At 37.3% G+C, this 13,403-nt stretch overlaps 1 protein-coding gene across 1 annotated transcript in view; it reads left to right on the forward strand.

Moving 5' to 3' along the window:
• LOC121383148 (scavenger receptor class F member 1-like) overlaps window positions 1–4,364 on the forward strand; it is a 41,308-nt gene extending 36,944 nt beyond the window's left edge. The window contains exon 10 of the mRNA XM_041512976.1: window positions 812–4,364. The gene's annotated coding sequence lies outside the window, so the exon portion shown is untranslated. The remainder of the gene's footprint in view (window positions 1–811) is intronic.
• The last annotated feature ends 9,039 nt before the right edge of the window (window positions 4,365–13,403 follow it).

Below are 13,403 nucleotides of genomic sequence, written 5' to 3' on the forward strand. Positions count from 1 at the left end.
AATATACAAGATTTTTTTTTAACTGAGGTTTTCCAAAACTGTTTGCAATTGTTTGGTAAAATATATATAATAATAAATGTTTTAGCGGTTATTTGATGAAAAAAAATCCCTATCTTGTCATATTTGCATTCAATAGTATCCTCAAATTATTTCAGGGTGTTTCTGTTAAATTATTTTCAGGAAAGAAAAAAAATCTTTAAAATTTCCTTTTTCGGTTAAAAAGTGATGTTAACAATTTTGACATTTAAAAAATATACTTATGACATGAAATAAATTTTATTGATTGAAATTTATAATAAATTTCCTTCAAATACGTGTACATAAACCTAATAATCTTTCTTTAATTAATACATCGATTAAATAAATACATGTATTTTTGTTACTCCAATTATGAAAATGATTTTTTTTTTTCTGCAATTTATTTTAGGGTAGGCTTATATAAAAGGTGATAATATACTAAAAGCTACCACCGTTCCAATGCTATTACATATATTTTTTAAACTCTAGGGTGTATACCTTGTCAAAAATCACTATGAGCCTTATTCCCCTCATATGATACCGGTGGCCAAAATCTTAGGGTCTTGCTCGCAGCCTAACAGTGGTTACCCGCATTAGAGTGACCGAGATACAGACAGACAGGCAGACGCGCGCGCGTGCACACACACACACACCCACACCCACACCCACACCCACACACGCGAGCCCGTGCGCGCATGCGCTCGCGCACACTCCGGGTTTGGGTTGGGAAGAACAAAGAGTAAAGAAGAACAATGCAATACTTATTGAATATTTTATTTATCTCTTTTATTAGAATCCAAGGCAAGACCAGAAGACTAGAAGAGATTCCTATGATTACAAATGGTTACAAATCCAGTGATACGTCATTTATCTAATTGTTTCGTGTATTTTTATGGTTAGAAATTCAGTGATAACCCATTTAAATGTTTGTATTTTTTATGGTTAGAATTCAGTGATAAGCTGTGTATCTAATTGAATACCTGACTATGATAATGTCCCAACTCCATCGGGTCTAGTTTCAACCAAAAAATAAATAAAAAATTGGTTCTTTCTTTCAAATTTTATTTCTTTACAAATGGTTTATATATATACACTATTTACCCTGGGATAAATAATGCCTGGAACCCCACACATTTGGTAATTATAGTAGATCATAGGTCATGGAGTTTGGTCGTTGTTAGAATCAGACGTAGTCAAATAAACTGGAGTGGACAATACTTTACAATACTGCAGTGGAAAGGCATATTACAGCAATACAAATAACTCCACCAGTTTGTATACATTGTTTGTGTTATTACATTATGATGCATGAATTTACATTGTCTAAGGCGTGTTCTCCGCCACCCGCTACCTAGGGCCTATGGATCCGTTCACCACTACTTTGAGTATATGTCTATTTTCTAAAAGTATGTCAACGGCCTTCGAATTATCTTCATCAACACTGTCAGTATCAGGACCCATTTTATCTATTAATACAGATGCTGGTTGTCTGAGATATTTGAATAGTGACATCATCCAACTATGCGTTTTTGACAGTTTCCATTGATGTATAGAGAGACTGTATAGGAAGGGTGGGCTGTTTTTTTGTCTATCAGAGGAAATATCATTTCAAACATGCCAGGCATGGGTTTTGATACATTCACATGAAACTTGTGATCGCTTGAGAATGTGGTAAGGCTTCTATTCACTAACTTTCAACTTTTCTTTGTTTTTTTTACAACAGTAGCCTTGAACATCTGTACGGAGTCCTCAATAACCCCAAACTAACGGTCACATCGTAAAAACCCCCAGAACAAAACAAGTGCCCTTGAATGAGCAAATGAAAGTTAATATTTTGTAACTGATTTTAATAGACAAGAGTGGAGAGAAAGCTGATCATTGCGCTGTTGTCATTTGTCCACTCCTGCTATCACTGAAGAGATTCAGGTGCAGGGCAGCCCTTGGCACCGTTATACGGATGTAGTGCTGTGGGCACGAGATCATCTCGTTACATCCTCTTTTAGCAGTAGACGCTTGCCATGTGAGCATTTACATAATCCACCCTCTGCCCTATACTTCTTCCGCTTATTTTGCAGCCATTCAAACTCCTTTATTCTCTTCATTATCATACAACACATATTCATGCATTAGGGCTGCCATTTTCACCACTCCCTCTTATTAGCGAAAAAACATCTTAGGAAAAAAACCCATCTGGACTCCAAAAGTTGGGACACTGTTTTAATGAGCAGAAATAAAAGCATGCTGCATTATAGGTTTGGAGTTATTATGTTACTCAGACAGCTAAATAGATTGACATCAAGTGGTATCATAGTGACAACTCAATGTTTGAAAAATGTGGAGTTGGAACGTTGACAAAGTCAGGTATTCAATTGTTTCATGTATTTTAATGGTTACAGGCTGTCCAGCGATCCCACTTTCCCTTCTTTTTCCTACGTTTTGGTCTTTGTCCTATTTTCCAACTTTTTCTTCAAAATATCTAGTTTTTTCTACTCTTTACTAATATTTTGTTTGAAAATGCCGCAAATTCTGTTAAAGTGTGCATATTGCGTATGTTATTATAAAAGTCTACAGTTACGGGATTATATATATATATATATATATATTTTGCAGCAAGATATATCTCCCATATAATATCAGCATATTAAATTTGCACCCTGAAAGTCAATGTGAGATGAAATTTAATTTCTGGCACTCAAATTTTACTTTTGTCATGTCGTAGTGTGCTCCCTTAATACACAATATTGAGCTGTCTATTGAGTATTGGAGTTGTAGCACTACTATACTAAGCCTGTACATGGGTTTTGAGTTATTGTCTTTTATCTCACATTAGCTTTTATGTATTTTTGTCTATCACATCAGTTAAAATTTAATAATTTTCTGTTCTCTTTTTGACCGTTTTCAATGTGGAATTGCAGCCTCAAAATATCCACATCACTCCTTATAAACTGTTGCTGTCAAATTCCACAATATTTATAATTTTCCACCATATTTTACATCACTCCTTATAAACTGTTGCTCTCAAATTCCACAATATGTATACTTTTCCATCACATTTAACATTAAAAAGACCCAGACGAAATGTGGTGCCATAAAACATTTCAACCCGTGTAGAGTTTCTGCAGTGAACAAACTATTTATAGCGCAGCCACTGCAGTCAATCATATTATCATGAGTGTTGCAATGCTAATTTGCTGCCGTACAATGATAGCAGTGCATCCAGCTATTTCCGTTACTTTATGTAGTTTATATCAATATGCCTCCTCTTTCAGCTGAATTTGAAAACTGAGTAAGCCATTCCAACATGTTTAATTTTATGTTAACAGATGATATATGTATATTAAGTTTGTATATCTGTAATATCTTGTCTAAAAAAATAAGGGCTAGTAACAGTTGTTCTAAGTTAGCTGTTTATGATTGCCCAGTAGCTAACTAGTTTTCCAATGATTGACATTAAAATGTACAATGTATAGGTATCATTTCTATAATAGTTTGTGAAAAACGTAAAATAACCATGTTAATCTGTTTTAGTATGCTGCAAGCTAGGTGCATCAACATTACGGTACATATAAACATGTATATTGTCATTAATACAGTGTACGACAATTTCAAATAACTGTATAATGTGATCGTTACATAAGATTCATGCTATTTTGGAAATAACAGAAAATTACAGGTACAAACTGAGAACCACATACAAATTGTTTAAGTGTTTTCTGAATAATACCACATTTTTGGATTTAAAACGATTCGGTTACTCAGGTTGAGCATGAATAATGTTGCTACAGTCCTACTTTTGTCTTACTTTTTCTATATTTTCATTCCTACTTTTGTCCTACTTTTTCACATGGATGTACTGGACAGTCTATGGTTAAAAATTCAGTGATAACCCATTTATCTAATTGTTTCATGTATCTTTAAGGTTAGAAATTCAGTGACAAGTCACAATAATATACTAAGTATTTGCACCATTTATCTAATTGTTTCATGTATGTTTATGGTTAGGAATTCAGCCAAACATTTGTACCATTGTACCATGTACATGCACTTATATAGAAATAGTGTTGGTCATCTGTAGTCTAGGTAAGCATTATAAACAAAGGTATATAAATGTGGAAGTAAGATAATTAATATGATCATGTACAATGGCATAGTCCTTAGTACATGAAAGGTTGTTTAAGATTTACTTGGTGCACTGAAAATATCATTAGGCCTACAAGGCCCGAGTTTGCCATAACTTGAAGGTTTTAGTTTTTTCTCTGATTACTAAATACACATTATATATATATATGTAATAAATAGGTTTTTTTCTGGAATGTGTGTGTTGAAAATATATATGTTGAGAATTACATAATGGCAGTTATGTTCTTTTTATAAACAAACCTTTTATAACCCCAGTTATCCCTGGGCCGTATTGGCCTCAGTTAGCTAGATAAGGGTTAAGGTGTATACTTAAGATGGGGTAACAAACCTTTTATAACCCCAGTTATCCCTGGGCCGTATTGGCCTCAGTTAGCTAGATAAGGGTTAAGGTATATACTTAAGATGGGGTAACAAACCTTTTATAACCCCAGTTATCCCTGGGCCGTATTGGCCTCAGTTAGCTAGATAAGGGTTAAGGTGTATACTTAAGATGGGGTAACAAACATTTTATAACCCCAGTTATCCCTGGGCCGTATTGGCCTCAGTTAGCTAGATAAGGGTTAAGGTATATACTTAAGATGGGGTAACAAACCTTTTATAACCCCAGTTATCCCTGGGCCGTATTGGCCTCAGTTAGCTAGATAAGGGTTAAGGTATATACTTAAGATGGGGTAACAAACCTTTTATAACCCCAGTTATCCCTGGGCCGTATTTGCCTCAGCTAGATAAGGGTTAAGGTATATACCTAAGATGGGGTAACAAACCTTTTATAACCCCAGTTATCCCTGGGCCGTATTGGCCTCAGTTAGCTAGATAAGGGTTAAGGTATATACTTAAGATGGGGTAACAAACCTTTTATAACCCCAGTTATCCCTGGGCCGTATTGGCCTCAGTTAGCTAGATAAGGGTTAAGGTGTATACTTAAGATGGGGTAACAAACCTTTTATAACCCCAGTTATCCCTGGGCCGTATTGGCCTCAGTTAGCTAGATAAGGGTTAAGGTATATACTTAAGATGGGGTAACAAACCTTTTATAACCCCAGTTATCCCTGGGCCGTATTGGCCTCAGTTAGCTAGATAAGGGTTAAGGTATATACTTAAGATGGGGTAACAAACCTTTTATAACCCCAGTTATCCCTGGGCCGTATTGGCCTCAGTTAGCTAGATAAGGGTTAAGGTATATACTTAAGATGGGGTAACAAACTGATTAAAATGCACAGGTTGGGTTTTTTATTTATTATTATTATTATTATTTGGAGTTTTGGGGGTGGGTTGTTATTAGGTTCTCAAAATAAATAATTCACAAAATTAAAAACCCCCAACAAAAACCCGTCATTACTGAATACAAAAAACACACACACACCCCAAAACACAAAAAAAAACCCCACCCAACAATCCCCAAACAAAGCCCACAAGTGATAGATGTAGTAATACACACAATTTTCGCGGTGCAATAAAAGCAATCTTTAGTTGAACATATGCAAGAACCATTAGGTTTGTGTATAATTTATCCATGATTGCAATCCTATTCTTGAAAATATTTTTTTTCTGTCACTTTTATCACTTTTTATCGGCGTATCAAAGACTTTTAATTTTAATAATAACTTTTTACTATGTTAAAATAAAAATCACATCTTGCATTCCATAGGCGTAGTAAGCGGAGGGGAGAGGTCATGTGGAGATCTCATTTCGCCCTCTCCCAGTTTATGCATCTAAAAGGTTAAAATCATGATAAAGTTAATAATTGAAAACAAATCTTATTTATAATTTTTAATAGAATAAGCTCTCAGTGTAATCTCCGTTTCTAAGGCAATAATTATATTACACATGGAAACTAATATTTTCACTGCAGCATTTTATTCATTTCATCTTTATTTTCGTGTTAAGGCTCAAGCAGGCTGTCCTATGGGTTTTCTGTCATGGATAGCGGTTAATTGATAATGATTGGTTAGATTGTAGAGGGTGCAGGCCCGTACTCAGAAATTTATATGGGGGAGTGTGTGTGTGTGTGTGTGTGTGTGTGTGTGTGTGTGTGTGTGTGTGTGTGTGCGTAATCGACGGCCCAAAGGGCCAGACTTGTTAGGGGGGTCCGGGGTCATGCCCCTGAAAAAAAATTTAATCTAGAAAGCAGGGATGCATTTTCCTGCATTCTGGGAAGTAAATTTGTCACATCGCCGGACTTTTTTTGGGGGGGGGCTGTCGAGGTACGTCCGTGGACACATCCACGGACGTACGTCGACAGCCTATGGGGTGTGCGTACGCACCCCTCGCACCCCCCCCCCCCCCCCCCCCCCCCCCCCCCCTGCGTACGGGCCTGGGGTGTAGTGGCTTTACACTTACCCACTGAGCCCTTAAACACTTACTCTGGATGTTAGCTGCCTTGAGACGACGAAGATGATAATGACGATGAAGAAGATATATTTTGTTTGACTACGCACACGACACATGGTTAAGGACCAGAATGATTACAAGAGAGGAAACCCGCTTTCGCCACGACATGGGCTACTCTTATTTTTTTATAAGCACTTTCACATAGACCACTAGTTGGTACGGGGTAAATCCAATGGGTCCACCGAGGTGGTTCGATCCTATAACCCAAGCACTCCAGCTGAGCTCTCAACCGACGCAAACACACACACACACACACACACACACAAGCACACAACATGCGCTCACACACACAACACACACACACAACACACACACATACACACACACACACACACACACACAAGCACGCACACAACATGCGCACACACACACAACACACACACACAACACACACACACACACACATACACACACACACACACACAAGCACGCACACAACATGCGCACACACACACAACACACACACAACACACACACACACATGCGCACACACACACAACACACACACAACACACACACACACACACACAAGCACGCACACAATATGCGCACACACACACAACACACACACACACAACACACACACACACACACACATACACACACACACACAAGCACGCACACAACATGCGCACACACACACAACACACACACAACACACACACACACACACACACAAGCACGCACACAACATGCGCTCACACACACAACACACACACACAACACACACACACACACACACACACACACACACACACACACACACACACACACAGCGACTGATCCAGTGTAAAATCTAGCAGGAGTCACTTCGCGGCGGTGAAGGGGGTGATGGTAGTAATTTTACAATTGTTTTTATATTGTCACAACTGGCAGTACCGGAAGCAGGATGTTTCTAGGGACCCGTACCTGAGTATCCGACACTTAGAGTAGATGATAATGATACTAAGGAATACAGTAAAATAGCATTATACATCTTAATTTCAGCGCTGAACATGGTTGCCAAATCATGCCATTATATTGCATTCCACACAATCAACTTTTGTTTTCTCTCCATGTCTCGTAGCACTATAATGTACAAATGACATACAAAACGGGGTAGGGGGGATGAAACATATAAATGCACATACACACACTTCTGATTCGCAAGTCCAATACAGTCGATCAACTAATGTTTTTGCAATAATACGCACTCAACACATTTTATTTACGGTTATATGACGTCAGACATGGTTAAGGACCACACAGATATTGAGAGAGGAAACCCGCTTTCACCACTTCATGGGCTACTCTTTTCGATTAGCAGTAAGAGAGCTTTTATAGCCTATGCAGCATCCCACACAGGATAGTACATACCACAGCCTTTGTTACACCAGTTGTGGAGCACTGGCTGGAACGAGAAATAGCCCAGTGGATTCATCCTAGACCGACCGCGCATGAAGCGAACGCTTTGCCACTGAGCTACGTCCCGCCCATGTACAGTCAGAAAGAGAGGGGGGGGGGGGGGGGGGAGAGACGGAGACAGAGACAGAGACAGACCTAGGCCTATAACATCAAATACGTTTATTGCACGAGTTTATTTTGCGCAAGAATATATACCATGAGACCGCGTAGCGGTCGAGTGGTTGTTCTTACGCGAAATAAACGAGTGCAATAAATAGGAAACGAAAACAACGTATGTGAAGTTCTGTATTTATTACATATCCTCTTTTATGTTTAAAAAACCCGGCTTTTAACACTTAAATCTATGATCAAAACTCCTTTCATGGATTCAATTAACGTTAAGAATCATACTCAGCGACAGCCTTGTGTAATGTTCAAATACGATATGGCGTCATTTGTAAATCATATATGACGTTAGTAAATAAAAGGCGCTAACTGCAGTAAAAGGAAAAAGGAAATTCCTCATTTAAAAGTTCCGGCCTGCTAACCGCACATATCTGCGATACAAAATAAATTTACCACACGATTTCAAATTACCTTTATCACTATAGTTGCCCCCTCCCAGAAAAAAATCCGGAAAGCATTATACAAACTTAAAGAAAATTCTCTTCTTAACTGCTTAAAGGGACACACCCTAGTTTTAACCCGTGAAAAGTAACACTAAGTTTAGTTTATCTACAAACCTGTAATACATTTGGATAAAGTAACAATTAAGTGAAACATGAGTCTGTGACTTTTAAATGGTGAAATACCCTCTAAAAATAGACTAAATCTTGACTCCATGACTGTTATTTCTCAGACACACGTGCGTTTTTAAAATATAACAAATGCATTTTCTGATATTAAAAACACCAGGATGACCAAAAACACTTCGAATGTACGGAAATTAATAATCTAAACAATAAAATCTAAGTAAAGTATGATTTAATTATCAAAAACGGTTGTAATAGTAAAAAATATGCCTTAGTGTTTAAAAACTAGGATATGTCCCTTTAAGGAGTTTTAGACTATTAACTACTCAGTTGCCCCCCCCACCCCCCCCCACCCCAAACAAAACATCCTAGCTACGGCCCTGAATAGGTATGTAATAAATATACAGAACTTCACATACGTTGTTTTCGCTTCCTATTTATTGCACGAGTTTATTTTGCGCAAGAATATATACCACGAGACCGCAATGGTTCAGTAACAGGGCTTTACATGCACATTCAGAGCAAGCTGTTGTAGCGCACGCCTGTCTTGGGCACAAGAGCCTACCTCGGCCGGCTCCTCCGTCCAGGACAGGAAACAATCGGGTCATGTCATGTCATGTCATAGGATTTTACGTGCACATTCAAAACAAGTTGTTGTAGCGCACGCCTGTCGTGGGCACAGGAGCCGGCCTTGGCCGGCTTCTCCGTCCATGACAGGAAAGGGGGGGGGGGGGAGGGGAGGGACTGCCTGTACTGGCAGGTGCAAGGGAGCACCAGCAGCCCGATCGAATCGGTAGCAGGCGAGTGGGTGGTGGTGGTGCTATGGAATTTTGAATGGAGCCGTTAATGCCAAAGAGAAAGGGTGCGCAATTTTGAATGAGGAAATTTGGCGCAATTTTGAACGGTCGGTCGAAAGGTAAATGGCCGAGCTAATATAGGTTTTGATATTAGTGAATCGAAAGTAGCTCGTTAATTATAGACCTCTATGATGTTGGGTGTCTCCCTAGGTTGCCCACAGGGCCCTTATAAAGGGCCCGACCGCTTCTGGTCGTGGCATGACAACCTAATCGGGTCAAAATGTTGCCCCTTTTTATACTCTTGGGACTTGGTCAGTAGGACGGGGCCGGGCCAGTAGGTCACTTTGCTTAATACATGCTTTAATCCTGGAATTCATCCTACATTTATGTATAAAACTGAACATCTGAATACATTAAGAAACAATAGAGACACATGGCTACATTGAAGGAAACTAAACAAATATTTATGTATACAATATACTACCAGTGTAGTAACAATAACATATGTGGTGTTGGATAGGCTCGTGGTTTCTAAATTAGGCTTGCCTGGACTGTATGACCGCATAGGTCAATAAATGTTGATCAAACGGACACTGGAGCTCTTTAACGCAGTTCTTCACGTGATTACGCATGCGTACACCCAAAGACCATACCGCTTTGGCTTGTTAGGTGTCGCCGTAACGTCGAGGGGGGGGGGGGGGGGGGGGGGGGGGGGGGGGGGGGGGGGGGGGGGGGGCGTAGCCCAGTGGTAAAGTGCCCGCACGATCGGTTTAGGATCGATCCCCGTCGGTGGACCCATTGGGCTATTTCTAGTTCCAGCCAGTGCTCCACAACTGGTGTTACAAAGGCCGTGGTATGTACTATCCTGTCTGTGGGATGGGGAGTATAAAAGATCCCTTGTTGCTAATCGAAAAAAGAGTAGCCCATGAAGTGGCGACAGCGGGTTTCCTCTCAATATCTGTGTGGTCCTTAACCATATGTCCGACGCCATATAACCGTAAATAAAATGTGTTGAGTGCGTCATTAAATAAAACATTTCCTTCCTTCCGTAACGTCGGTTGACAATATTAGTGAAACCTAGTGTGATATTTAACACATTTAGGTGTAATGCATAATGGAATCCGTATCAATCTATAATACAATCCATATCACCTGGATATTATCAAGAATGGAATTCGAATAAAACCATCGATAACATACATATTTCCACCCATCGTGCAATAAATGTTGATCAGACGGATAGTGGAGTTCTTTAATACGGTTCTTCACTTGATTTGGACTGTTATACTGATTTAAAAATTGCTTTACTATGCTTTTATTTGCAGAACACTGATTCCAGCTATAAATATTACATGTTAGAGAACAAAATGGTTTATCCATTACGAAAAAACAACAACAAATGTTTGAAATATTTTGAGAATAAAACCTTTTTGTATGATTAATATCGACACAATTGCCCTTTCTTGCCATCCTTGTATGGTCTTCTGTAACTGACGGAATCAATAATCAACGCAAAAAAACCTTTCTGAGCGATCGGATCGTGTATCCAGCGGACGGAATCCAAATATCGAGTATGCAGCGGACGGAATCCAAATTTTAGATTAGCAACGATTGCTACCGTGTTTCTGTCATCACCAAGAAGCAGAAAAGTGGAAAAGCCGTTATAAAATAGACAAAATTCGAATGATATTCTCACTGAACATATTAGATATATTAACCTACCGCACTATTTAAGTTTTGGGAGTACAGTGCTTCTACATGATCGCACTCTCTGACACATTCATTAAATGATTTTCTCAATAAGGAGAATGTAGAAATAAATTATGTTGCTGTATTAAACAAAACAGGAGTTTTTAAAACTCACTCTCTCTCTCTCTCTCTCTCTCTCTCTCTCTCTCTCTCTCTCTCTCTCTCTCTCTCTCTCTCTCTCTCTCTCTCTCAAATTTAAGAACCCTGCAAATGGACTTTGTATGGAATCTATAATATAATACGCCAAATAATACGCAAAGCCGATTTAATTTTTGGATTTTCCCTATTTATTACCAATAAAATGTTATTGTATAGAACGAACTACGTATAACGAATTAAGTTTTAAAAAGAACCAAATATATATATATATATATATATATATATATATATATACCGTATATATAATATAATATATATATATATATTATGCAGATACCGTGACTAAATATGTACTACTTGACATTACTTATACAAATGAATTAATAGAAAATCAATTCAGCTTTTATTAAAGTATGCTTGTTGTTTTTACGGTGATTGGTCTGTTCTACTGTTTTTCTTGTCTCAGGACATAATATACTAGTAGTTTAGTAGTTGAGGTGGTTTATTTGTTGTCATTATTATTTTATTATTTTTATTATTAGAGTTTATTATTTTATTTTTTATTGTTTTGTGTTTTTGGGGGTTGTGGTTGGTGTTTTAATGTGGTGTGTTTCCGGTCGACCGACCGTCCCTAGTTTTACCCCCCCCCCCCCCCGACCCAAACATGGCCGACATGACGATTTTAATTGTCATTTACGTCCACTTTTGTAAACCAAAAAATAACAGAGACATTTCTGTTGTAAGCTTATACATGTTACAAGCAGTTATCAATGTTGCATCTCTGAAAATTTCAAGTGAAAATATAAAGGGTTACTATTATTTCTGATAACATATGTATTCTTGGGGTAGGTTCGAAACCGCTCCAAAATGACAAAAAAAAAAACAGAAATCTTGGAATACGTAATTTAATGACATAATAATTGATGCAAATGTTACATCAGAATAACATTTTCAGTTCACATTTATTTACGCTTATACAATAATGTACATCCAGACCAATAATAAAAAGGAAAACATAAAGGTTTAGATCGCAGATGGAAAGTGGATACACGTTACATAAAAAATAAGCTTCTTGTTTCAGAATATTTTTATTTTTTTTACCTAGACTCATAATAATATTGAATACTTGAAGATTTCAATAAAAGATGCAATAAAACTTATCATATGTACCAGTCTTTTAACTCAAACCAGTAAAAACTTATCACACGACGAATGCCAATGATTGGCCAATATGTTTAATCAATTTCTTATAAAAATATTTACATACTTTACACCTTCAATATCATTATTAGAAACAAAGCAATATAAGTAGCCATATTTCACCTTTGAAAGGAATGTCCAAACACTCGTACAATATCAGAAAGGTAAATTTCTATCCAGAAAAATATCCCCAAAACATATTTTAGCAGCTGAAACACTTAAGGCATGAGACAGCAGTCACACGTGTGCTAAATAATTTACTAAATGCAGCTATGATTATTTTAGTTCAATAAAGTGCTTTATAAAAACAAATTCAAACAATGAATTATTATAAAATATAACTATATACCACTTTGAATTATAATAAAACATTTATGGCTAGATCTACCAAATTTAGCATCCATGAAAGAGTATTAGTCTAAATTTGTCTATGAATTATTGTCACACACTTCATTTCTGTTCTAGGTTCTGTCACAGTTGGAAACAGAAAACATAACAGCATCAAGCTTGAAGTATAATTGAATCTACTGAAAGTTGTCTCATAACCACGTGTACTCTCACACTCCGTTTCCATTTCAGGTTTCTCCATAGACGCACAGAGACTACACATTTCCTGAATAAAGAAAAATACCCATTATGACCATGGTTATTTATCTTTTTGTTTCAAATATTGTAATTAGTTTGACATAATATTTGTAAACAGAAATATTCATTACATCAGATGAAACACACCTTCAAAATTTTAATGTTTTTTCTGTATGTAGTTATTTTCACTTTACTTTTAGTATCTTTTACAAATAATTAATTCTTTACCATTTTTAACAGTAATATTCATTGATGAAGTGATGAAAAAGTATAATTATACTTAGAATTT

This window comes from Gigantopelta aegis, chromosome 10 (genome assembly GCF_016097555.1).
Source record: "Gigantopelta aegis isolate Gae_Host chromosome 10, Gae_host_genome, whole genome shotgun sequence".
In the NCBI taxonomy this organism is placed as follows: Eukaryota; Metazoa; Mollusca; class Gastropoda; order Neomphalida; family Peltospiridae; genus Gigantopelta; species Gigantopelta aegis.